Source organism: Panthera onca, chromosome B2 (assembly GCF_046562875.1).
Source record: "Panthera onca isolate mPanOnc1 chromosome B2, mPanOnc1 haplotype 2, whole genome shotgun sequence".
NCBI classification, from domain to species: Eukaryota; Metazoa; Chordata; class Mammalia; order Carnivora; family Felidae; genus Panthera; species Panthera onca.
The window spans coordinates 95,154,127-95,176,364 of NC_138343.1; the positions used below are offsets into that span (position 1 = coordinate 95,154,127).

Genomic DNA, 22,238 nt, shown 5'->3' on the forward strand with positions numbered 1-22,238 from the left:
TGAGTATGGGTCTCTGGTTTTCCAGCCTGGCTTCTTCCTGTCTCGGTCACACCACCTGTCATGGTTTCCTGGATTATCTCATCCATTGAACAGTAATTAAAAGTGAGCAAATATTAAATTTAATTTCCACGAACGTAATAAAAAAATTTGCATTCTGTAGCAAGTTCCCAAACTCCAGCCAATGATGCAATATACCACCAAGTTCCAATGGAACAAAATAATTTGCATAAACCCTCAGATTCCATAGTTGTGGAATTTATAGCTGCTAAAACACATTGCATTAACTCTTCACAAACTAATGGGTCAAACAACTTACCAAATAAAAACATTCATACAAAGTTAAAAAGTTTATGCTTTAGGTTTTATACTTAAAGATTGTAATCAAATTTGGGAGAAGGGCATTAACATTAGCCACAGTTGAAAAAAGAATGAATACAACAAAATTCTTCCGGGTTTTGTATAATACCTAGTATCTTATACGAGTCCATAAGGGATTCTTTTATTCACAGCTAAATAAATGTACCTCCGCTTTCTGAATTTCAGTGTCCCTAAGGCCAATGGTACATTCCACTTGGAATTGTCTCCTCCAGGAAATCTGCTCTCATTCTACAGCTTTCTCCAGCCTGGGTGGCTGGGTCAGAAGCTGCTGCTACAGTTCCCTGTGGCACTTTGTCCTTCCTCCATCAGAACACTGCCCTTGCTTAAATTGTGAGCCTTCTCTGCTATAGTATAAACTGCACAAGGGAAGGGACCACATGTTTTGTTCAGTATTGTATTTCAAGTACCTGGCACGCAATAGATACTTATTAAATATTTAATGAATTAGTACATAGACAGTAAAATTGGTCATTTGTTTAAACTTAGGAAAGCCAAATGCAAGAAACAAAACCAGAGATGTATTCCCTCCATCTCTTTCATTCACTCAAGTGAGGAAGCCTCAGGAGTGAAAAGAACACAGTGTAGCAATTGGCCAGTAGCTAAAACCTAGCTCAGATATTTACCAGTGTTGGGACTTTGGGTAAGTTACTTAACCTCTCTGAAACTCATTTCCTCTTCTGTAAAGTAAGTATAATAAAGCCCACCGTGTAGGGTTGTCTTAAGAACTTATAAACATATAAAACACCCAACATATATAGCAATCTGTAAACAATTATAATCATTATTTATTCATTAAACGTTTACGTGCCTGCTAATGAGCACTGAGGATACAAAGATAAATAAACCAAAATCCTCCCTCAAGACCTCAGTCTTATAAGTAATATGGCAAATGCAGTAACAGAGACAATCAAAAAGAATTACAAGACCAATTCAGCTGGAGAGAGGGGTACAATCAAAACAGAAGGGAGCATATGATTAGAACACAAGGTCTAAACACTATGGCTTGTGGGGGTGACCACAAGTGGTTGGCTTCCCATTTAACGCAAAGACTCCAGCTTACTACAATGGCTGATGAGAACCCATCTAAGAGAGCACTCACACACCCTATTTTCTCTCTGACCTCATCTGCTACTACTCCCTCTGCTCTCTCCTCTTCTTGATGTGCTAAGCACACTCCTACCTTAGGACTTTGCACTGGCTGTTCCCTCCACCTAGATTGTCTTCCTGTTTATTCATGTAGCTGCCTTACCTCCTTTCTTGTTTGCTCAAATGTCACCTTTTCAATAGACAACCTTCATCAGACGATCTAAAATTAGACTCTCCACCCAGATCCTATAAAATGTGCTAATTTGTGTTGTTTACTGACACCACCCATCCCTTTCCATATAAGCTCTATGAAGGCAAAGCTAAGAGTTTTGTTTCCCAAGGTATGCTGAGTGCCTAGGACAGTGGCTGGCACTTAGCACTGTCAGACAAATGAATGAATGAAGTGTAGTTGGAATGTGAAGTCAGGGCAGGAAGGGGAGAGAAGCAAAGCTAGTGAGATGTACAGAGGCTTTGAATGCTGTGGTGAAGAGCTTAGATTTTTATCTGATAAGTAAGGGGAAGCCATTAAAGGTGAATGGCACGTCCAGATCTGCTTTTTAGATAAGTCACTCAGGGAAAGGGTTTGAAGGGAATGATAAGGATTTGAAGGCAGAACTTCACAGTTAAGAGGCTGCAGCAGCAAGTAAGCTAGAGAGCAAGACAAGAAAGGCCTAAACCAAAAGAACGGAAATAAGAAAGGAAGGGAGGGGACATATCTGAGGTATAATTAGGAGGTGAAGTCAAGCAGGACTTGATAACTGACTTCAAATGGAAGGAGATAGAAAGAGAAAATGATAGAAAGAAACAGAAGATGATAGAAAGAGAAAACCTGAGTAGGTTTGGAGAATGGGTAACTGGGAGGTTGAACTACGTGAGGTCTAGAATATGGAGACGGAGAGAGGCATGAAGGGATGAATTCAGCTCCATATAAACCCATAAACAGCAGATCCAGTGTCATTTGTGGAAGAGGAAATTTGGAGCTCCGGATGGAGGTTTCGACCAGAGATATTCTTGCTACCTAGTGATAATTACATTAATTTTAAAAGGAAAACTAATTTCAAACGTCCAAATTGACTTCCCCAAAGAGCAGAAATTAAAATGCAGCAACATTTCTTGTAAGATTTTATATATGTGTGTGATTTCCCCCCAGAGAGAATTAAAAAAAAAAAGTGTTTGTTTTTTTTCCCATTATTTAATTGATTCTTACTCCAGACTTCACTTTTTGTTAGGAGATTTTCAGCTAAACTCTCCAGAGAAAATAATAATCTCTTCCCCCCCCCCCCACAAAAAAGTGACCATGTTGGGTTGTGAAATAACTAGTGGTAAAGTACAAAGAATATACCCTTTCATTTTGTAAAAGTATAAGGGGGAAGTTAAAGAAATTCAAAGGCAATATTATATATTCAAAACAAATTTGAGGAAATACTTTCAAAATGACATATAATTAGTTAGTGGAAGTTACTATCACAACATAGGATTGAAGCAAATTGCTTTATGAGCTTTCCCTTCTCCCTAATCAAACCTCTATATAAATATAAAGCATGGAAGAATGGACAACACTGTATTGTCACTTAAAATTACAGGTAGGAAGAAGTGTACATTGTTTGACTGCAATAATAATAATAATAATAATAATAATAATAATGCAGCACCAGCCACAGTGCTAGGCAGTTGTCCAAGCCTTACCTGGTTTGCTCTTGACTTATAAAAGGAACGGATGATACTTTTAAAAGGAACAGATGATAAAACAAAAAACAGGGCTTAGACAAATGAGCAACTTGCTAAAGGTCACTTTGCTATCAAGTGATGCAGACATATTTTAAGGGAAGGGAAATTTTTTTTTTTTTTTTAGAAATCCAATTACTGTAGCAACTTGCCCTGACCTGATGGGCACTATGAGGGCCCAGTATGTGGGACCGTCTGACTGGTTCACAGATTGCTGCTATACCCAGAACCTAGCAGCCCGGGCATTTGGAAATATGTAATATGCATAGTAATTTTTTTTTTTTTTTAATAAATAAAGACCAAAGGAATGGGCCATTAGTTGATCTGAGGACCGTCTGTCTCCACAGTGTTAGTAATAACAGTTTTCAATATCCTGAAATATTTTCTTTCTAAAGGTGGACTTATTATTTAGAACTACCGGAGAATGTTTTAAACCCAATAGACAGTAACTGACCATGATAACAATCAGTGAGCGTAGAAGGCAGGTGCCCATTAGCTGGGCCTAGGTTTCACCGACTCACTAGCTCATCCCCTAGTTAGCACAGAGCCCTCTCTTTAACACTTGTGCTGAACTGATTCCAGTCAAGTTACCACGGATTGGAGATGACACGGAAGCCGTCGTCAGTTTTTTCAAACTAGCGCAGTTCCCTAGGTTGCACAACGAGCTAGTTTGGGTGGCCCTTTACCTAAGCTAACGTAATAAACTACGTAGAAGACTTCCCTCCTCGAAGCCAAATGACCAAGTCAGTGCTGAGAAGATGAAGCGCCGACTGCTTTCTACTTTTGATCGCGATTCTAGCTGTTCTTGTAAATCTCAACGTTTTGTGGCTCTGCAAACACAGTTCCACCCTTGTAAAGCGGGAAACGCCCGTTTCCCAGGCCCTCTCCGGAATTCCCGAAGAGCAGCCCCCCACCATAAGCAAGTGCAACACTTATTTCTTTAGAATGCCTCTTTTTGTTCCTCAAAATCCTAAAGGAAAAAAAAAAAAAAAACCCCACGCCACCGCTCGGCTGTGAATCCCCAGCGCAAAAAGTGAAAGTGGGCGCGGGGCCCGGCCGCCGCTGCGGGGCGCGCGCCAGGGATGGGGGCGGGTCCCCAGGATGTGGCGCGCGTCACGTGACCCGAGGCGGCCCAATCCGAGCCGTGCCGCGCCGAGCGCGCCGCGACTGGGTCTGGGAAGCACTTCTCTGTCAATCAAAGTTGTCATTTGGGCTGGTGCCGCTTAAATGCAAAGTAAAAAGGGCTTTTCACCTCCTTTCGCTAAATGTCGCCCCTGCCTGCAGACATCCAGAGTCACACATCCCTCCCTAGGGACTCCTGGGCACTGTGCACAATCACTTTCATCAGCCGCTACCTACTTAATGGGCGGGAAAGAGCATTTCCTCTTAGGTGTGTTTCCAGGTGGGCTCGGGAAAGGTCGGGGCCTGTTGTCTCCTGCTAGTTTGCTGGGGAGGGAGCGAGGACTGTTTGCCTCCTTTCTCCAAAGCCGAAGTGCAAAGTGATGGTTAGAGGAAGTCTGAAGCGTTGGGGGCCCAAAGTGCGACCGGCGGAGCCCGGCTATCCCCACCTTTCCCACTTTGACAGAGGGGACCCGTGAGCCCCTGAAAACAGGGCACATAGATGCAGACGTCAGGTCTTCTCTTTTACAATATTTCAAATGACTCTAAGTCTTTCCCCCCTTGAGTCTTAATGTTTAATTCAGTATCTTAAACAATTTAAAAGACCCGAGTTCCTACGTTACATAAAGTTCTGCTCTGTCACAGACTTCTGGGAGGCTTAACCGTAGCTCCTCGGTTTTTACCCCCAATATCCACCGCGAAACAAAAGCTAGCTTTCCTAAACTCAGTAACAATAGAACTGGTTTAATCCACCTCTAGGTTGGCAACCCCCACCCCGAAGCCCTCCTTCACTCTCCAACCTGCCCCTAGGTATGTTTGTGTAATCAGAGACTGATTGTAGCTGCCTCGCCATTTCTCCCCGGGAAAGCTTAGTTTGCATTCATTGAAGTTGCTTGTTTTTTAGGTTCACGTAGGCGAGCAGAGAAGATGCCACTCGGGAAAGAGCTGGGTTTCCTGCTCGACGTCTTCAGGAGCGGGCTGAGCTGCGCAGGTGTGCGGGTTACGATGGCAATGAGGAGGGTGACGTTGGAAGGTCTCTAAAACGTTAAGTTTGCGATTTGGGGAAATAAATTTTCAGAGAACCAACACTACGGTGGCAAGAAAAAAAAATGGGGAGGGAGGCTAGGATTTTAGTGAAGAGATCAAGACCAGGGTTAGGGATAGTAAGAAGAGTGGCGATTTGGTGCTCTGCTATTGCTTAAACTGTAAACACTGGCAATGCTGATAGTTACCTCTCCGGCAGTAATTATTCGGTATATTAAAACCGGGGAGAAAGAGGGACGTTAGGACCGGTCATTACGGTTTGAAGGATAGAATTGCGTGTCACCGACTTGTAAGGGTAAATGAAACGCAGACTCGGATACACCTTATTTTTGGAATGTTAGCTTTATATATTCTCGTAATTCATGAAATGTGAAGGGGACGCAAGGGTGTCTATGTTGGTTGAACAAGGGCAGGAGCATTTATGACTCTCCAGTCACGTAAAAGCTGCGCTCAAAGTTTTAAAAAGCGCTGGGACTGTAGCGAGGGAGGCGAGGGGCGGGAGCGGCTCTGGAGATGCGCCGCTCAGCTGGCCGGTGGGGGACGTCTTTAGGAGTACACGGTCCACTGGAGACGCCGTGGGAGGCCAGGGGGTCGAGGTAAGAGGCCGCTACGGGGGGTCCGGCTCCAGACAGGCTCTCTCCCACCCAAGGTCACTGTTGAAGAAGCAATTCCAACAGCGAATGCCACCGAGGTCTGCGTGCATGCAACTGACGGCTCTCGATTGGACTCCATTAGCCTAAATTGCGTAATTAAAGGGGAAAAAAAAAAAAAAAAAACACCAACAACTCTGCTCTGGCGCTTCCGCTGGAAGGCTAGCGGGGACGCATGACAGAGCGAAGATAGCTTCTCCATTACGCACCTTTTCCTCCGAGCTCCTTTATGTAAAGTCGCCCTTAAAAAGGGGGGAGGGGGGAGGAAAATTATCAAAATGTTATGTTCTTTTGGACAAGAGGAGAAGAAAAGAATCGGGGGTCCTGACATCAGGTCGAGGGGATTCTCGAAATAGGTTTAGAGCTCGTCATTGTGTCTTAAGGTCCGCTGGGTTCCAGAAGGGGCTCGTGCAGGGCGAGCTTCCTGGGAAATCTTTTCTCCAACGCTCCTGCGGTCACAAGCACCGTCCTGCTCGTAACTGCCTAATCGCTGCTTTCTCTGAGCAGCCCTGGCGGCACCGGCAGCCGGGGGTAGGAGCTGCAAGACAACCTCCGCGCGCGGGGCTGCGGACGCGGCCCGCAGGGCGCAGGGCTGGCGGCGAGCGAGCCCCGGGGAGTCCGGGTCGCGCCGTCCGCCCCAGTCGGGTGCCAGTGGACGCGTCGCAGAAGCCTCTGCAGACCTTGGAGCATCCCGAAGGCTTGCGCTTTTTTTGGCCCCGAGAGAGGAGGGCCCCTTGTAGAAAGGATTAGAGTGCGCTTCTTTTCCCGCCTAGCACACTGCTTAACTCCTGGCAGACGCGCACTTCCCCTCCCAGGTTTTGAAAACCAGAGAGATGACTCAAACTCGAAAGCGGCGGAATGGCCATCTGAGCTCCTCGCACAGTCTCATCCTCTTTCCTCCCACCTCCCTGCCCCACCTTCTTTCAGGTCCTTGGTTCCCGGCTATATAGGTTAGGTTTGGGCGGAAGAGGGTCTGGGCAGGTGCCATCTGGGGGTACTTACCTGGTGTTGTCAAGTTCTCCTTGGGGTCAGGGAGTTACGAACTGCCTCTCCCCCCCCCCCCCCCCCCATCACCTGGCTGGGCTTATTAACTGGCGGTCTCGGCGCTCCTGGGGACGGTCCCGTAGGGTTTTTGTTTCCTTTTTCCTTTTCTTTTCTAGCGGAGCCTTCTGGGGGGGGGGGGGGGAATTATTTTTTTTTTTTTAAGTTTTAAACATTTTGATGTATATAGAAACGAAAAACAAAATTTCAAAACGGGAGGAGGGACCAAAAGGAGAAAGTCTGACTTGGAGTTGTTCTTAGCAGTCTGCTGAAACCACACCACTGTGCAGGATAGAGAGGAAGAGCGTTTCAAGGGAATTGGTTGAGTAAAACCTTTAGCTGTAACGTTATAAGAAACACAAGTGGGGGAAATAATAAAATGCACAGTAGATACACCATACAGATGATTTGGGAAGCTCTGCTCCCACTGAAAGCCCGGTGGAGAAAAATTATTTGCTTATTCTCACAGTATTACATTTCCCTTTGAATTAAACTATTTTTCCTTCCCATCAGCCAGCTAGACTTGGTTTCTTAATTAGGAAGCACAATGAAGTTTCTCACAGATGTAGTCAGCCACAGACTCTGATCCAAAATAATAAGTATAATTAATTTTAGAGGACATCTTTAGTTTATAAGGCCTGAAATTAAAATATGATGTTTTTTAACATTGTGGTACAAAAACACAGGGAAACATATTTGCTTCACAGTCTTATAGTGACACCATTTCCTTCCTCTGTGTTGAAAAAGGCTTTCAGTCTGATATGGCCCCCATCCTCTCTCACTCCAATGCCTCTTTATTCAAACTCGATTTCTTTCTAATCAAAAAATATCTTAGGAAATTCTACTTTAAAAATATTTCCTAATTTTAAAAAGTCAGCAAGACAGGTTGAAATCATTTAAATACCACATTGTCTTGGACAGATCACACAAATCTTTTTCTTATAATCTCAGTCTTATAAAGAATATACTTAAGCAGCTGTTCATTTAAATACAGTTTTTAAATATGCATAATTTAACCTGAATAAATATTGCTAAACTTCCGATGCACTGAAATATAAGCACAAAGGTCAACTTCTCTATAATAGCTGTCAAATAATCTCTGGTTCTGCTTGGTGAAGTGAAAGTTATTTAGTGATTGATCATTTCTGAATTGAATACACAACATCAAGACAAGTTTTTAAGTCAGAAGTCCAAATATACCCACTTCCTAATTCTTATGGTATCATGCCTTTTAAGTTCTCTATGGTAGATTAAAATTTTGTCATTGTAAAGCACTGGAAAGAAGTGTAAACTTAACATGTTTTCTACAGCATTCAACTACTCCACTGACAAAAACCAAAAACAAAACCTATATGGTATGGACTGTATTTTGATGTATGCGATGATTTCGAAATTTGGTTTTGAACAAACTTCAGCCTCTGTGCAAGAATAACTTACCTTTTAGTAGATCTTTATGGCTATCTTAAATAAAAGTTTTTAAAAAGTAAACACGAAGAGGGAATATTACAACATGAAGTCTATCTTCTTGGGAGTCTGTACCCATTAGAGTCTTTGGGCTCATAAGTACATTTTGTTTCATAGTGATAACATCTCTAACGGGCACTTAGGGCTGATATTATCATCTTCTTTCGACAGAGAGGGGACTAGACGCCTCTGCTTCTGACACAAATTAAATGTTGTTTCTGTTAAATAGGCTGTCTCTTGGGTTGGAGTCACATCAGGATTTTGGGTTGCCACATTCAAGTAACTAAGAAAACAAACGCTGGCCTTGCCAATGCTGCTCCTAATTTCTCTGGCTCTTTGATGACTCTATGGTCCCATCTCTTACCTGCATTGTTCTATACGCTCTCATTACACATATATAGGTTGCTGCAGAGTTCTAAGCAGTAAAAATCTTCTTGATGGACAGTCTAATTTAAATGACGTGTACTGAACACATACCATAAGGGGTAAGGTAAGAAGAGGAAAATGAGGAACCCAGTCTTTACAAATAAAAATGACTCACAAATAAACATAAGGTACTGGGATAGGTCACATTACTTTCTTGGCAAATTATTTTAATAGCAGTATTTAAAATTTTGTACCAAGTAACTTCTAACCGTCTAAATGTTTGTGAGTTTTGTCGTATATCATAGAAAGCCTTAAAGTGTGGGCCAGAATTACATATGTTTAAAAATCATTTCTGTCAGTTTATTCTCTCTCTTTTTAATATTAGGTTATTTGCTTAATTGTCAGTATAATTTTAATCCTTTCTAAACAAAATTACTTATTTGCTCTTTGCAGCTAATGACATTTCTTGATTGAACTTGATTAAGAGTCTCATCCTGTTTGGGAAACTGTCTAGTCTTGCCTCCTTAACTGGTTATAGGATATGATACTGCATTTAGGACTAAAGGTTCCCTAAGTACCACTGTCAATCCACTTAGAAGCCTTTTTTAATGGAAGTAGGTTGGAGAGGTTGTCTTTAGAAAGCTTGTCCTCTTAGATTCACAAAAGGGATTTTGAAGTATTTCTTTACTATTGGAAATTATAAAATAATTCAAGGCAGTACGCATTATTGGACAATACTGGAAAATAAAAGGAGAGGTCTCTGGGCTTTGTAATGTGTATCTAGAGGAGAGCTTCCAGAATATGTAAAAAAAAAAAAAAAAAAGGGGGGGGTACCCATACTGTCTAATTCAGTAGTACTTCATTGTTCGGCAGTTAAATGTGTTGGTTTCTTGCCCTTTAGAAATGTACCTTAATTCCAAGGAGATTTTTCTTTCAAGATTTTAGCCACTTTTGCTCCTTTAAATAGTTCTGTAAACAAAGTTGCTTGTGTAAGCAATAGAAGGCTTTGTACACCAAGTGGAATGTCTTTCAACAGTTGCCTGAGTAAAATACGTATGGAGTTTTCCCTAATGAAATTTTAAATATGGTTCTATGAACCCTAATACAATCTGTGGATAGTATATGAACAAAAGCATGTGTGTTAAACATTACCACTGCAGAAGAAAAGTATTTTCTTTTGACTGGAAAACTTTAAACTTTAGTAATGGTGAGGATTTGCTTTACAGAAAAGATCACTGCATGTAGTATTTACTCACATCTGACAATGAAAGTCAGTGTTTTGTAACTAATTTACTTAGTAAAATGGTACTGTATACTCAACCAGAATTAAAAAGTAAACTGGTTGTTAGAGTTTAGAAATACTCTATGAGAAAACTATATGCTTTGGTTGATTTCTATTTTACATTAACATATGTAATTATATACCCAAAGAGTTTGAATATATTAATGTTAAGTATTTTCATTGCAAATTTAATTTGCATCTGGTTGTGGTTTTCTAACAAGTTTGTTTTTGCAGATTAACATTGCTGCCTCTCACAGCATTTCACACTTGAAATATCTGTGAATTGTGTTTTGGGTCCATCAAACTGGAAGTGTGTGGTTAAATATTAACCCTTTCTTCATTTTTTAAATTAAAAGTGTTCTTTCAATATAAGAGAAGAGACATACTTAAAGAAATAGAAAACTTTTATTCAATGATAAATATTTTCTGTTTCAAAAATAAATTAATCTAAAAAGGCAACATTTTGGTTGGTAAGACATTGAGACTGTTAACAAATCCGTGAGTCAAATGGATATGCGGAGCAGTTTCCTTCTGTACTTTTGACAGTTAGTTTGATTTCATTTAGATTTTTGACCTCTCCTAGGATTCCACTTCATAAGTCAAACTCAGGGAAACCAATCCACCTAGTTTAAAATAAAATGACATTAATTCCCAATTTTTCTAAGAACTTCATTCCTTCTCACATCTTTTCTTTGTCAGCCCCAGGACTGTTAGCCAATGCTCATTGAAAGGAAATTTTTATCATTTATGGCTGGCAGTATCTATCTCTCTTTATTGGGTTATAACAAATCAACCTGGCTACAGTTTTGCATTGGGATTTTTTAAAAGATAATACACACGTACTTTTTCATCCAAATGTAGAAATTACATTTGATCAATTAGAACAAAATTTGTAGACAAAGTTGATACCATAATGCTTTTGTTTGCATTAAACTAGAGCAAGACCCCAGCATCCAGAAAGTTTCTGGTCAGTGATAAAGTAGAGCACTGTACCTTGGAACCAGAGAAAATTGATGTCCCAAGTATACAGCAGACCCAAGGCCCTTCCAAACACTTCCCCATTTGGAATTTTCTCCTCTGGTCTCTCTTCCCAGCTCTGCTCATGAAGGTACTGTCTGTTCCTGACAGTCCCATGTAGACTTGATTCCTAGGGAATCTTTTGTTCAGCCGATGGCAATCCTTCTGTGGACTTTATTACTTATGTTGGCCCTTCTGTTATTTGCCTAGTATTCAGCTCTCTCAAGCTTGAGTGGCATTGTGTAATAGATTCAAGTATACCAAAGCAGGTCTCCAATCCTCTGGCCTCATGTAATATGGCTCAGCTAAGGGCCTTCAGTGCAGTAGCCACAACTTTTATAACCTTTGGAGTTACTTAATTGCAATGCTTTGGTTCCCCTATTGGTTAAATATGGAGAGTTGAAATGAAATTATATTTGAAAAATGTCCAGCTTAAATCTAAGAGTTTCAGAGTATTTTCAGAGTACAGTATTTTGTTTTCACTGATGTCATTTTTAAGGTAAAGTAAAATATGTGAACTCCTTCACTTACATATTTCCACTGTACCAAAAAACAGAGAGAATAATATAACCAACACCTATCTCCAGTGTACTTCTCTCTATGTACCTGTCTCCAAGACACGTCAAAGCTATCTTTGCTTCAGCTTTTAAAAATATGTTTTTATGTTAAAACTTCCTACCCTTCCATCTCTTTCTTTTTCCTCCCTCCATAACCAAATTCCCATGCACGAGTTTTAGACTTACTACATTTGTATGTATTCATAGTATTGCTTTGCTTATTTAAAAATCTGTCATAAATAGCATCATTTTTTTTTTTTTTTTAAGTAAGCTCCATGTCCAATGTTGGGCTTCACTTCACAACCTAGAGATCAAGAGTCACATGCTCTACTGACTGAGTCAGCCAGGCACCCTGTATGTATTCTTTTTAACTAAAACTTTATGGGTTTTTTGAGGTTTACTCACACTAATATATGTTGCTTTGGTCCATTCCATTCCTTTGGTCCAATACTACAATGCTGTAGTATTCCATTAATGGATATACCATCACAAACTTCCTTTTTTTATATTTGCTATTTCAAATGATGCGCTGTGAAACCCTCATACATGTCTCCTTGTGCACAGGCTGTCTCTCTTGAGTACTGCATGGAATTGGAGTTGTGAGATCATAGCTATGCCTATTTCCAGCTTTAATAAATATCACTAAATTGCTCTTTTAAATGGTTACCCCAATTTACACAGGTACTAGCAGTATGTGAGAGTTTCTGTTGCAACTGTATTATCACCAACACTTGATATAGTCAGACTTTCAGATATTTTCCTACTTCACCTGGGTATAAAGTGGGGACTCGTTGTTTTAAATTAGATTTCCCTGGGGCTCCTGGGTGACTCAGTGGGTTAAGATTCTGACTTTGGCTCAGGTCATGATCTCATGGTTTGTGAATTCTAGCCCACATTGGGCTCTCTGCTGGCAGCTCAGAGCCTGGAGCCTGCTTGGGATTCTATGTCTCCCCCTCTCATGCTCATGCTCTGTTTCTCTCTGTCTCTCAATAATAAACAAATGTTAAAAAAAAAAATTAAATTAGATTTCCCTAACGGCTAGTGAAACTGAACATCTTTTCACTGTTAAATGTCTGACTTTCCTTTTGCTATGAATTGTGTGTCCTTATATTTTGCTTGTTTTTTATTTGGAGTCGCTTGTTTTTCTTACTGATTTATCATTCTTTTTCTGAGTTCTAATTCCTTATCGGTTATGTTTGCTGTAAAAATATTTTCCTGATCTGTGGCTTCGCCAGGCATTGTTTATGGCCCCTTTAAAAATGTGTAAGTTTTATTTTGTTTTCTTTAACTGAGATATAATTGACATATAATATTGTATTAGTTTTAAGTGTCCAGCATGATGATTTGATATATGCATATATTTTCAAATGATCACCACAATAAGCTTAGTTAACGTCCATCACCACATATAGTTACAAATTTTTTTTTCTTATGATGAGAACGTCTAAGATTTACTCTCAGCAACTTACAAATATAGAATACAGTATTATTAACTAGAGTCACCATGTTGTACATTACATTACATTTCCAGGACTTACTTATCTTATAATTGGAAGTTTGTACCTTCGACTCCCTTCACACATTTTGCCCAATCCAACCCCCCCTCCCCCCCCCCCACCGCCAACCACTCTGTTCTCTATACCCATGAATTTGGATTTTTTCAGATACCCATATAAGCAAGAGTGTTTCTTTTTAATAGAGTGAAAAATGTATTTATCTTTTTCTTTAAAGTTTGTGCTTTTGTCTCTTGTTTAAGAAGTTATTCCTTAGCCTTAAGTCATGGGTATATTTACCAATACTCTCTTTTAAGTTTCATAAAGTTTTTCTTTGTCTTTAATATATCTAAAATATATTTTTGTTTTTGGCAAGATGTAGAAATCTATTTTTTCTCCCAGATGAATATCTAATTGTCCAAGACCCATTTATTAAATTGCTCATCCTTTCCTTATACTTTTAAAATGCTATCTCCTTCATTTATGAGGTCCATAGGTACATCTGTGAGTCTCTTTTCTTTTCATTGGGCTATTCTTGTACCATTGCAATGGAGTGAAATGCTTTATGTCTTGACATCTGGCAGGGTGAGTAGTCTGTAGTCTTCAAAATTGTTTTTGTTATTTTTGGCCTTTTGCTCTTCCATATGGATTTTGATGTCAATATATGTACTCTCTACAAAGTAGAAAAACAGTTTATAAAAAAAATAACTTTTTTGGATGCTAATATCCTCAAATAACTTTTTTTGGAATTTTAAGCTGGAAATATTTATTTGACATTTTCTCTATTTAATCTTTGGGTCTTCATTGAAATGCATGATGCAATTGATCCTATCCTAACTTCAAATCTGCTGCTGAATTTGGCTGCCCTGAATTTTGGTGCTCAGAGTTAGAAAAGTTAATTTTGTTTTTAAAAAACTCAGTTTCACCAAGCTGAAGAGCGTTCGGTTGCAAAAAATGAGGGTTTGTTTTCTTAAGTAGCATTTGAATTGAGATGTTGAGGTAAGGCCAGGTAATCGCTTTCTTTTCTCCTTTTGTCATTAAGTAGAGTTAGAACAATGGGTGTTATTTGAGAGCTGCCCTTCTAACCTTTACTGCTCTTAAAATGCCTTCAGGTCATCACAAGTTTCTTAGTGGTGTTTTAATTTTTAATTTAATGTTTAACTTCAGAGAGAATTGCTTAGAAACATTTACCTTGTTGAGCTACAGGGAAATGGTTAGATAATGGTGTCTATTGGTGCTGATAAGTATTTATTTTGGGGACTGAGTAAAAAAAATAGGATTGTCAAAGTTTTATGTAATTGGAAATTTACTTTGGATTATTTCATCCTTAAGACATTAAAAAGTAGGAAGATGTCTGGTCCTTTGATTTTTAAAATGTATTCTCCATTATACAAGCTTCCAGAGTACTTCAGTGAATGTGAATTTACATCATAGCTGTTTCATAAATATTTTGAGGGATTTTTTTCTCTTATCTCATTGCCTTTGTCCAATGGGAGAAGAAATGGTACTCAATTCATTCCCTTCTGAGATTTACCATAAATTGGCCCTAGATGCTTCTTTTATACCTAAAGAGTATACAGTTTCTGTTTCAAAGTCCTGATTTTTCTCAGTTTCTCATCCATTTTCTGGAATGAACCTTACTTGGCCAGGTTCCTCAACTGTGTGTGATTGAGAGAGAGAGAGAGAGAGAGAGAGAGAAATGGAAGTGGAGGGGGGGGGCTGGAGGGGTGGGGGTAAGTTAGGCATTCTCCTTTGAAGCATTCAGCAGGATTACTTATTATGGTGTATGAGAGTTTTTCCTTTATTATAAGGCAGTGGTCTTAGACTGGTTGGTTTTTGTTCTTTTTCTTTTTATAGTAGTTGTTTTTCGTCCAAGTTCAGTAAAGACCAAGATATGCCCACTCAGGGAATTCCTCTACAGGTACATGTAGGAACATACAGTTGGAATTGAAGATAGTTGCTTATTTATTCATTCACTCATCATATATATATATATATATATATATATATATATATATATACCCACAGGACAAATAGAGTGACCATAAAATTTATGATCCATAGCAGGACACTTTTGAGAGTGAAAGGAGGCTTTAGGAACAAGGAACACAAACCAGGGTCTTCCCTGGTAAGCCATCCAGCCCTGACCACTGTGTGTCACGCTTCCTATAACCAGGAAGTTTTTTAATAACCTAGTTTACTCGTTCAGGCTGCAAAAGGAAGGGAAAGAGTTGATTAGAGGGAAAGAGGAGGCGTCTGTATAGTCACTGCACCCTTTAATAGAAAACAAACACCCGGAGACTGCAGGTTTATTGGGTGCTAAGTGTGCCTGGCTGTAATCTGCTGGTTTCATTGAATTCATATACCCTTTCTTGGTGCTGCTTTTCTAGAAATTGTGTCTCTACTTTGCTTCCTTATTACCCTTAGACATTTTTGGTGTGTGTGTGGGTGGGGGGGGGGGGGGGAGATATAACTAACATATAACATTGTATTAGTTTTAGGTGTACCTTAGATATTTTAAAAAATTATTGTTACCTTCTGCATTTCTTTTATTTTGGACTGGCAATATTTCTGGCCCTAGTCTTTGTTACTATTTTTCTTATTTTACAGTTACAGTAATTAGATTTCCAGATCATTCTCTAGGCAAAATCGGTTAGCCTTTTTTTTTTGACCATTTGAAAAGAAGGTCTAGTAGCCACGTGCTTTTCATTCCTATCCAATGGCTAAAGTCATAGGTTTTGTAGGTGGGTTTTTGTTTCTGTTTTTGTCTTTTTTTGGATTCAAAAAAGACTCACCTCAGATCCCGAACCTTGCTAATTTTTGACACAGCAGAACAGCTTGGTGTGCCTGTATCCCAGCACACTGCAAAACAGGCTCCAAAGGGAGAAGGAGTGGGGACAGAGGGTGATGGATGGTGGAAGGGAGGAGTGGGGGACGCTTTCCTTGTGTTGGCTGTATGGACTGTTTTGGAAAGAGTCATTTTGTTTTTGTGGGTAATGTCACCCCTCCCCTTTTCTGAAATCTATCCCTAAAAGTACAAAATATGGGAGTGTGTGTTTGCTGATGGTCAGATCAAAGGTTCTCAGGGGGCTGGACTACCTGAAAAGGGAAAGGGGCTAGGGTAGCTCTCTGCAGCCTGACCTCTCCACTCTCTTTGTGAGGGAGTATTTGATGGGCAACTGGAGACAGAGCTGCTGGCATGACCTTCCCAGGTGCTGCTGAGATGGAATGTGTGTATCCGTGTATGGATATGGTCACTTTGAGCTATTTGAGGTAGAAAAAAGACAGTAACATATATACTAACACAAATATTGAAACAGAGTGTTCATCTTTCATCAGAACCCCTTGGTTTAGAATCCTTTTGTTCAGCAGCAGTGAATTGTAACTATTAACTAATATTGTTTAAAAGATTGGCATTTGTGGCACAAAGGTAAGTGTAACTTACCTGAGTAACTTCTTCACCCTTTGCAAATATTTACAGGTTGAAGGAATATAGTTTAACAAAAGAGCCAAGTGATTTTGTAGTGTTTTACTTTCTGGTTTTCCTACAGTTCAGAAGATAACTTATCTGGAAAAAAAGGGAAGGTTTTGCTTGTGGAGAGTAATGGATTATTTTAAACCTCATTCCTTTCCCTTAAGGGTTGTTGCTGCATTGTTTTTAAGCTTTTGGAAACACAAAATCTGGATGACTTTTTTTTTTTTTTTTTTTTTTTGAGGGATGCTGCCGATAATGGTTAATAGCATAACATGTTGTGTTTTTATGAACATGTTAAAGCACTTTAAAATATTCTATATGTTCTGGCATTATGATTTAAAAATAATATGGTCTGTATAAAACCTTCTTAGAATAGATGTTTATGTCCTTATGAACTTATGAAAACAACTTTTAGAAATGCTGTGTTTGTGAAAAAGAGAACAGCCTCCCCAAAATAAATGTTTTTATGGAAACAACAAACTCCTTGCTAGATTTCCTCTTCTGGTTTATGGTTCTTCTAATAATGTCATTAGTTAACAACAGGACTGATACCTTTAATTCTCCAGTCCCTTTGTACAGTTAAGTGCTGGCTGGAATCTTCTCCGGGCTGAAAGAATGACACATTCAAGAAGTCTCTGACAGTGTTTAAACACCTCTTATCAAAACTTAATTTCCATGAATGATTGATTTTGGCACTTGATGGAAGGCTGAAGAATGTTCAATTACCCCATTTTCATGTGCTAATGAAGCCGAAAGTGACTTAAGGGGATTTCTTTACACTGTGGCAGCCTGTTTGGATATGCACATGACTTCTTAGGTTTCTCTCCCAGGGTTTGTCTCTACTAAATAGTTGTCTTATTGAGTAACTGTGGCTAATCTGTCTGCTTGGCCACAGGCCTTGGCCTTACTCTGTAGAGCGGACTGTAATTAGCAAAGCTGTCAAACCAGGTGTTTAATTTCAAGAGAACTCATTTTATAAAAGTCTTCCAGTAACTTGCAGAATCAATGAGGTTTAGGTTTTCTGTTTGTTCACAGGCACTCCTTGGATATTAGGTTTTGAGTAAAATCGATATGGAAAACATTTTAAAGTGGGGGAAAAAAAGCAACTTTCAATTCCAAACTTTGGCTTCAAAAGTTTGACCGCTGAATTCAATTTTTTACACACCGAACTCGAATTTTTTTTTTTTTTATTAAAACACTCCAACCTTGGCTGGAAATACAAAATTTAAGGATTTCCTGCCCCTTTCTTTTGGGGGGGGAGGGGATTGAATGAGGGAGAAGAAAAATAGGAAAATACTTAAGATTCTCTCTACTAAAACATATGCTGTTTGTGGATTTAAATATTGATGATTATGCTACATGTTCTTTTATAATCATCTTCAATATCATTTTGATAACAGAAACCCCAAAACTTCACCTATACATATCCTTCTGGGTTGAGACTCCCTTGGTGTTTATAACTCTGTGGATTCCAGAGAGGTTACTTCTCTGGCTTCCCAAGACTTCTGAAGACTGAAGTAAGTCACAGGCTGGTTTTGTGACCCCAGATGAGCCACTTCTAGCCTCTTAAGTTCGAAACAACAACAGTCCTCATCCAAACTGCTTATTACTTCCTTACAGGTTCCGCTTCCTTCTAATGAAGGTGTCTGACTCCTTGGAACATGGAAAGTGCTGTGTTCCCCGGAGATGAGATCCTTGTTTAGATTGAGATGAACGTGCTGTGTGTAAACACTTAAGCCTCTCCTTATGGGTGTGTTCAGGCTCAGCCAAAACCAATGGTGTGACTTCTCTACCCGGTTGGTTACCGACTCCTGGCATAATCTTTACGTTTGTAGGAAGAGGAAAGCATGTCGGGGAAAAGAAGTGGCTTTGCTTCCTCAAAGGACCCCTGCCTAGTGAGCTTGCAGTTAAGAGAATTTCATCAGTTCGCCCTATGTGGCGAGCCTCAACTCTGATGAAACTGAAGCTGGCGATTCTCTGGAAACATCATTTAACTTCAGTGTTGCCTTGTCTTCTCTTCTCCTCCACCCTCACACTAGTTACCTCAGTGCATCTCCCCATGAAAGAGAAAGAGGGAAGAAAATAAGACCATGACCAGGTGTCAGGAAGTATACTCAGGGCCTGGGGGCGGGGGGGGGGGGGGCAGCGGGGGACTGCCTAATGGAGAAATTACTCTCCTTTCCTGTCCTGGGAAGCCATGGCATGTCGTGGTCCTGGCCACCCCGTGTTCTCCATCAGCTCCCTGTCTGCTCCCCACTCAGGCACTGTGTGGCAGAGAGGAGAGAGCGTCCAGCTGGAAGACCACAATCCTGCTTGTGCCTTCAGTACTTTGACAACAGAGCGGGGTCCCCTCGTTCCCTGGGCCATGGTATATCATAGGAAGTTTACCTAACTCCCGTGTTCAGTAATTGCTTATGCCACTTGCATATAATTTGGAAGGCGTACTAACAGATGAAAACACACTGCACTCGAATGATTATTTGCATGTTCCCCACTGTATTTCACTGGGGCTTTGTCACAATGGGATCTGACATGTTTTTCTGTTTCTTGGTGTGATTTCTCTGATTGTTTCTAAGTTCATGTCATTGCCATTTGACATGTTCTTCAGGAGTTGGTGAATCAAAACTTATTTGACACAAAAGCAGCCAGTATTTTTGTTATAGTGCCGTTTGAGCAGATCATTCATGTAAAATTAACTACTAATACATCTTCCAAATTACATAGATGAGAGAGGGTTGGGAAATAAAAAGTAAAATTCAAAACTGATTTTCTTGGTACCTTTATTATTATTTTTTAAAGTTTACTAGTAATATAACCTCTTTTTTAGTAATCTCTATGCCCAACGTGGGGCTCAAACTCACAACCCCAGATCAAGTGTTGTATTTTCTTCAGACTGAGCCAGCCAGTCGCCCCTGATTTCCTTGGTACTTTTAGATGTTTTCATTTCTTCGGACATTTAAACAAAGGAGGTAACATATATATTCCCCACATTATCTAGATTTTTCTCTGCTTCTTTATTCCTGAAGACCTCCTACTGTCACTCCTCACTTGAGGATTAGTGAACCCAGGCTTGCCTACCCATTCCATTGCACTGGTCAGCCTTTTTTAGGTTTTCCAATTTTTTTTTTAATGTTTATTTATTTTTGAGAGAAAGACAGGGTGCGAGTGGGGGAGGGGCAGAGAGAGAGGGAGACACAGAATGGGAAGCAGGCTTCAGGCTCTGAGCTGTCAGCACAGAGCCCAACGCGGGGCTCGAACCCAAGAACCATGAGATCATGACCTGAGCTGAAATCAGACGCTTAACCGCTTAACTGTCTGAGCCACCCAGGCGCCCCTCTTTACATTTTCCTAAACTCAACTGTTAAATGACTCTCTCCAGCTCCAAGCTCCCAGTGACATGCTTCCTCCACAGTGGTGTCAGCTTAAGCTTCCTGCTGCATCAGATGCTACACCCTAAGAGGGCAGGGGCCAGGCCTGTCCTCTTCTCCACTGCACTCTTTTTATTCACTGGGTGTTTCTTCAGTGAAAAATGCACCGTTTTAATGAAATCTCATCTTATCTCCAGACCCTATAGTGGCTTTACATCATGTGCAAACTAAACTTCAAACACCTCAATCCTGCATTCTCATCAAAGCCTGTTGGGAAATGGCCCCGACGTTTCTCACAGAGCTCATACTAGTGGAAATGCTCTCCTAGGCTTACCTTCCTTCCTGTATTGTTCAGGGCTGGCACCCCTGCCCCCTTACTCCTGTAACTGTGCCCTGCCCTTTCTAAATCACACTGTCTTTTGTTCCTAGTGTCCTCTTTATAACATCAGTGAGCACTGATTATTTACTAAGTGCCTGGTACTGGGGAGGCACAAAAAATAAGTCAAGCAGTTCCTGCTGTCTAGGATTTTCCTCCCTTCCCTGACTGGCGGGCAGGAAGGGGTAAGCTCTGTCAGGTAACATCTGAGTGTAGGAGGGAAGGTGGGGGTGTTTGGTGGTACCCTTTCCTGAAGTAAGGGCAGAGGCTAGACACTAGCTGTCTATTCATCCCTGTTTCTCTAGGGCTTTGCCTGGCGCTTTTCTTAAAATAGATGTGTGATTACTGATAATCTCTCTCCCATCTTGTTTGCCTTGCCTTCTGCTCCTACCAGTACCTCCCACCTAGAAATCCTCCTCTTCAATTCTGCCTTTCACAAGGCCCAGCTCAAAGACACCTTCTCCGTAAGGTCATAGCCAGTACATGGCCCAACATTGTCTTTCTCTCCTGAAGACCCCAGGGACCGAGCGTAATTCCTTTGTGGTGGCAGTCACATTCCACCATGTGTCCAAGTCTATGCCTTTCGCCATGCTACCTTCTCTTGTCTTAATCACTGCCCCCTAGAACACTTGCATGGGGATTGATACACACTTGCTTTTGCTTCTCAGCATAAAGTAAACTCACTTGGGCAAAAGATATTTGAAGCAAGGAAACTGAACAAATTTCAAATGGATGAAATATACTCTTTCTATGTATGTGACAACTAGGTTTTCAAATGTTACTCATATGCTTCAAAGCAGATTCGTTGCAGTTCCATTTTATAGTGTAGCAAATACTAACATGGATTTTTAGGACTGCTTTATTTTTCTTCTGGCCCAGAGAACTGGATCACACTAAAATAAAGAAAAAATTTAGAAAAAGCTATGAATTTACTTGGGTGAGTAATTAGGCATTCTTTAGGCAAAGCATTCCCTGAGGGTTATGTTTTGTTTTGATTTGTCTATGAACTCCACTCATTTCAAAAATTCACACACATTCAGAACTGTAGTAAAGGAGAAAGAGGGTACAGAAAATATATCTGCATATGTAAGTAGGGAGGAAAGGAAAAACTACAGGTGGAGAATCTAGAATTAATGAATCGGGTGCAAATATGAGAGAAACCACTGAGATAACAGAAGGTGTCAGAGGCCAGAGAAAGTTGCTGAACTTCCGCCCTGAGAGAGTGGTGATGATCTCCTCCCTCCTGAATATCTGACTCACCATTATGGCAGGTCACAGTCAACGGAAGTTCAACAGGCCACTCAGAAAGCGAAGGGGTCCCAAAATGTGCCCAGTCCTCTCTATGGAGGATGGTGAGGCCTGGGGAAGCCCTTTGCAAACTAAGTCAACTTGTATAATTAAGTCTCACAGCTTGAGATACCCAAGAATCTGTCAGCGCACTCTCCTACCAGCACTTCTAATCCTTAATGTCTTTTCATTAAGGAACAGAAGCCCTTTCTCAAAGAAAAGTTTTCTCAAAGAGAAGTTTGCTCAGAATCTAAATCAATAAAACATATTATGTGATGGCTGGATACCATAAAGAAAATGCATAAGAATATAAACTTATTTTATGTATTTAAATTTAAAGCACTTATTTATTTATTATGAGACAAATCAGTTAAAAAAACTTGTTGAAACCCAACTATGAAATCCATGGTTTTGTCTGATAACTACAGCCTTACATCAGCCTGGGCATCCAATTAATTTCTCTGTTTAGTGTTCACCTTGTCAAATCAATCTATTTCATGAAAGTATTGC

General features: G+C 40.2%; 1 protein-coding gene across 1 annotated transcript in view; it reads left to right on the forward strand.

The window, feature by feature from the left end:
- The first annotated feature begins 5,675 nt into the window (after nucleotides 1–5,675).
- PRDM1 (PR/SET domain 1) overlaps nucleotides 5,676–22,238 on the forward strand; it is a 107,269-nt gene continuing 90,706 nt past the window's right edge. The window contains exon 1 of the mRNA XM_078447176.2: nucleotides 5,676–5,948. The gene's annotated coding sequence lies outside the window, so the exon portion shown is untranslated. The remainder of the gene's footprint in view (nucleotides 5,949–22,238) is intronic.